The sequence below is a fragment of the Cnephaeus nilssonii genome (assembly GCF_951640355.1).
Source record: "Cnephaeus nilssonii genome assembly, chromosome: 7".
NCBI lineage: Eukaryota > Metazoa > Chordata > Mammalia > Chiroptera > Vespertilionidae > Cnephaeus > Cnephaeus nilssonii.
In genome coordinates this window covers 61,934,624-61,940,030 of record NC_137078.1, presented here as the reverse complement: position 1 = coordinate 61,940,030, position 5,407 = coordinate 61,934,624, and the positions used below count along the sequence as shown (strand labels likewise).

The 5,407-nt window shown below is 44.6% G+C and overlaps 1 pseudogene across 1 annotated transcript; it reads left to right on the top strand.

The window, feature by feature from the left end:
* The first annotated feature begins 280 nt into the window (after nucleotides 1–280).
* LOC307103483 (bridging integrator 3-like) lies at nucleotides 281–4,370 on the top strand (annotated as a pseudogene). Its single transcript has 2 exons — nucleotides 281–999; nucleotides 4,281–4,370. The product of its transcript is annotated as a bridging integrator 3-like (transcript).
* Nucleotides 4,371–5,407: the final 1,037 nt, after the last annotated feature.

Here is a 5,407-nt window from a genome sequence, read left to right as displayed (position 1 = left end):
TCTGAAGGCTAGAAGTTGGAAATCAAGGTGTTGGCAGGGCCATGCTCCCTCTGAAACCAATGGGGGGAGAATTCTTCCTTGCTCCTAGCTTCTTGCTGCTGCGTTGATATGACCCCCTATGAGCATTCTCTGTATATGTAATGTTTCATACATATGCTCGTGTAATTTTCCACTCTAAGTAAAATAAGTATTCTTAAGAAAGAAAAGAAAAAAGGTAAATTGAGTTGCAGGTGAGGACCCCACTGTCAGGGTCGGGTTCAGGACCATGAGCTGAATTCCTTTCCAGATCGGGCAGCCCAAGAAACAGATTATTCCCCAAACAGTGGAGCAAGACTTCAAAAGGGAGCATGAGAAACTGCAGCTGGAAGCCCAGCTCAAGAGGCTGCAGAAGAGCCCCAATGCTGACCTAGACACGTCCAAATCTGCTGTGAAAGAAAATATCCTTAGACATCTTCTCCAATCCCCTCTGTGAGCAAGACCAGGACTTTCTGAATATGGTGACAGCGCTGGGCATGGCCATGAAGCAGTTGGATGCCTTCAATCAGCAAAATGTGAACCACATACAAAAGACCTTGATTATACCCTTATTAAAGTTTGGCAGTGTCTTCCCAAGTCTCATCATGGCAGTGAAACAGCAGGAGCAGGCCTTACAGGACTAGCAGATTGAAGGTCAAGGTGGAGAAGCACAAGGAAAAGGACCAGTGCTAGTCAAACTCCACCGGGCCCAAGACGAGCTTCAGCTTGTAGGGGACAACTTGGGAGCCAAGATCAAGCAGCTCCTGGATGAGATGCTGTGGTTCTACAATAGTCAACTTGACTACGTCCAGCCCTGTTTTGAGTCCCTTATCCTAGCACAGATGGTACACTGCTCTGAAATGGTTAAGATCTGTGGAGACTTGACCCAACAACTTGACCAGCCTGGCCACCCAGTGGGAAGGGTCTCCTGAGGCCAAACTGAGTGAGCTGATGAGTTACCCTGGGAAGACTCCTGGGACATCAGTCAGTCTCTCTAGTCTTTTCAAGCTTAGGCACAGGCAGCTGCCCTGCGGAAAGACCTCCCTCTGGGAAAGGCTGGCAGCTGGAGGGTTGGGGACAGAGGCAGCTCCTGCTCTATCTCACCAGCTCTTTAGCATGAGCCTGGCACCAAGAGCCCCAAGCAGGCTACTGTCTCCCCACCCAATGGCGGGATCCTGCAGACACAAGTAAGCAGTGTAGAAAAACCCCAGGGGCTTTCTTATTTAAAAAAAAAAATCCATCTGGAATGCATCCTGGCCTAGGGCCAGAGCTTCTGGCCTTCCAAGAGAATGGGCTTCGTCAGCTCACTTGAGGTCTTCACCTTGCTTGCATGGTTGGGATCACATCTATCTCCATAAGATGCATGTGGGGAGTCCACCCATTCTCATTTCCTTTTTCCACTTCAAAAACTCCTTCCCCCTCCCCCCGCCTGCCAAGAGGCCTGGGATCCCTCCCTGGTGAATCTGAGGGAGCCTAGTCTCCCAGCCTTGACAGACCCAGCCTCCAAGCACAGTGAAGTCTGGTTTAGCCCACTTCTACCTCTCAGGTCAAGTGCAGGGAAGAGCCCCAGGCCTTGTAGGTTCCCTAGGTAACTGGGAATTAATTTAGATAAATACCCTAGCACAGAAAATATCACAGATCAATTCACAGACCTCAAAGCAAAAACAGTGGATTTGTGCTGGCAGTTTGTTCTGAGTCCAAAAGGGAGCAGTGTCCCGAGGCTGTCCCCGCAGGGGAGGAACGGGCAGTGATGGGCCCCTGGGAAGAATTCCAGACCCTGGCAGTGGCCAGGGGCAACAACTGCCCCAGGATGTACGATGGATGAGTGCTTTGGATTGGGGCCTCGGGCTACCTTGCCAGAAGCCTACATAGTTGCCCCAGGGCCTTGGGCCTCCTGTGTTCCATTGATTAAAGACAGTGAAGGAGGGCTTCTAGTCTGAAAGTCAAGCTTCACCTTTGCAGTGTCTGTCCCTAGAAGGTCAGGACTGAACTAACAGCTTGCTTCATTTTTTTTTTGCACCTGCCCTTCAACCTTGGATCAACAAGGGAAAGCCAGATGTGCTCCCCCCTCACCAATTACATTGGATACCCCTCTTCTATTCATCCCACCTCCAGCTTCCCTAGGCCAACACCTTCCCATGAGATGGGCCTTCCCCTTCGCCACCATAAAGCTTTCTCAAGTGCTGGGGGTAGCTGACTCTTGCTGTCAGTAAGTAACGCTTGTGCTCATTGGGTGATCTTCATTTATTATTATCTCAAAGAGCAATAAAGCACTCAGAAAAATACCCCTCCCCTCCACAAAGAAAAATAAACCCATCTAGACAGGTTTTTGTTATACTGTTTATTAATGAAACAGTTCCATTTAGAAAGTTTTATACGTCAAAAAGCTTTGAATTTGACTAAGCTGTCCATTAATTCATCTCTGAAAAAGTAAGTGGCATTTAATTTCAGCTGCTATATTTTACAGCATTAGAAACCTTATGCATTAGGTAGTTTCTCAAAATGTTATTCTCTATGCAATGGCATTTAGCAGGTCTTAATAGAGTCTATCAGCTCACCCGGATGCATGTAGAAAGGTCTCATTTGAAAACTCTATGGTAAATAGCTGGTATTTAGTGACAAAAGTATGCCTAACCTGAGTTTCCTACCACCAACATGGATTTTTTACTCTGAGAACTGGTCTTCTCAGCCACTTCATAGTGCTAATGAGGACATGCCAGCAATTGCCCCTTAGGTAACTTGGCATTAGAGCACCAGGCCTGTCTGAGGGTGGTGGCAGGCATTATGATTATATCCAGGTAAATAAAGGCCTATTTTTTAAAAGGCCAATTTGAGATATAAATCAAGGGTTCAACATTCTCAGCATTGAGTTTTGAGCAATCTGGTATCCCGAATGTTCCCAAGCTTCTTTTGGTTGCTAGCCATTGTTGGCATTCCTTGGCCTCACTCCAGTCTCTGCTCCATCATCATGTGGCCATCCTCTGCCTGTGTGTCTCTCTCCTCTTATTGTAAGGATACCAGTCATTTTAAAGGAAGGGCCCACCCTATTGCAGTATGACCTTATTTTAACTAATTACATCTGCAATGATTCTATTTCCAAATAAATTCACATTCAGAGGTATTGGGCTTAGGACTTTAATAAGTCATTTTGGGGACATGATTTAGTTTATGACAGGATATCGAGATGATTAATAATTGGTCCCTGCATTGGATACCTCCTTGTCCTATAGCTTATAGATATGCAGACTTAGAAGTTAGACACACTTGGCTTTGAAGTTCAGCCAAGCCCACTTACTGGCCAGGTGACCTTAACCAGATAACTTAAGCCACACTCTCATCTAGTAAAATATGGGACAAAAATTTGAGAAATTAAATAAATCAAAGACTAGTGAGTGTATATCAAGGTGATTCGCAAAGAGTAGACACTAAGTAAATACTATTTTTTTCTTTCCCAATACCAAAACTTTATTGTCTGATCAGTTTATTCACTCATGCATTCATTCTTTTAGTGAGCACTTAATATATCCAAGCACTAAGGTATCATTCATATAATACAGAAAATAACAGTGATTACCATTCAACTCTAACCTGGGTTTTAGTTGAAACATTTATTTCACAAAATGCCAAAACAAATTCAAGATAAGAAAAGTGGTCACTTGCCTACAGCCTGAGTATTGAAGAGTGATGAAGGGAAAAAGAACGGACATTTATTGAGTGTTTACTGTGTAGCAGACGCTGTATTAGGTGAGTTATAGATTATCTCATTGAATCTGAAATCAACGCTGGGAGGTAGTTGTTCAATTAGGTAAACTGGTCTCAGGAAAGTGAAGAAACCTGCCTATGAACATGCAACTAATAATTACTATGAGCCTTTCCCCCATCACTGCCACACTGAAGAGTCTATTTGCTGTTGGTTAGGCATTTTGTTGTCAAATTGATGATGCAGAGCTGAATGAGGAAGAACAATGGCTCAATACTGCTTTGCCGAATCCCTTTACTCTATGCATTTTATGGTAATTTATCTTCAGACCATTTTTCTACCCACTTCTGACTTACTTTCTTTAGATATTACATACGAGAACAATTCAAGCAAAGCTTAAATTGTGCCAAATTATGTTTACTTTATGCTTCATGGGTTTGGAGAGACCCACTAACACCCTTTAATCACAATCTCTTCAAATTAGAGTGGCAAGGGATTCTGTCACTGGTCACATATGAGGAGGACCCATTACAAGATTCTATTGGCCTTCATTCTCTGTTCTAAGAAACCAGGCACCTACGCATTAGCTGGAAATGATCCTCCAGCTTTACAGTCTTCTCCACTGACTTCCTCAAGGCCCTGCATCACCACCTAAGGATGCATTAAATTACTGCCAGGTAACAAGCTCTCCATATGGTTTGTCTTTCCAAAGAAATCCTACAAGTTTTGCATCTTGGAAGACCATGATAGCCATGGTGTTGACGTCTTTTCCTACATTCTTTTCCTTCACTTTATTGTCTGTGTGTTTCATATATTCTCCTGGACACCAGCAGGAATCTTAAAAGCCTTTCAAAATAATATACTCCTTCTGTTATTTTGGATAACCTTCTTCAAAACTCTTTTGGTATTTTATCCTGAATATACTGAGGTTTATTATGTAGGTTTTAGTTTATTCATTTGTCCAGATGTGGCTGTGAATCAGTCTATTCTAAATTGAAAGGGATGACTTCTTACTGGCATTACTATCAATGAGGATCTGCTGAAAGAAACTGAGCAGCAGGAACTTAGAGCAGTGGTTCTTAACCAAGGGCAATTTGGCCACCCCCCATGCAAGGAATGTTTGGAAATATTTTTGGTTGTCATAACTGGTATGTGTCTGGGTGCTATTGGTATCTATTGGGTAGAGGCAAAGGATGTTGCTAAACATTCTACACTTGCAGGCCATTCTTCCATAAGAAAGAATTACCTGGCCCCAATATCAATAATGCTAAGACTGTGAAACCTTGACCCAGAGGAATATTTCTATCTTACAACTAGAGGCCTGTTGCTCAAAGATTTATGCAATAGGCCTTCCTTCCCCTGGTTGCCAGCACTGGTTTTCCTCTGACACCCGGGACCCAGGCCTTCACTCTGGCCGCTGCCTTCCATCTTTGCTCCAGCTGGAACCTTCGCTGTGGCCAGAGCCTTCAGTCTTCATTCCAGCTGGAGCGCCACTCCTATAGCTCCCTCCACCCCCCGCCCTCCCCCTCATAGCAGGCGTCCTACCCCACCTGGCCTCTCTGCACCTGCATGCATGCTGCCCTGAGGCCCTGAGCAGCTGGGGGTAGGGCCGCCACCATCTTTGTCGGGTTGATTTGCATACTCACTCCTGATTGGCTGGTGGGCATCGTGAAGTGATGGTCAATTTGCATA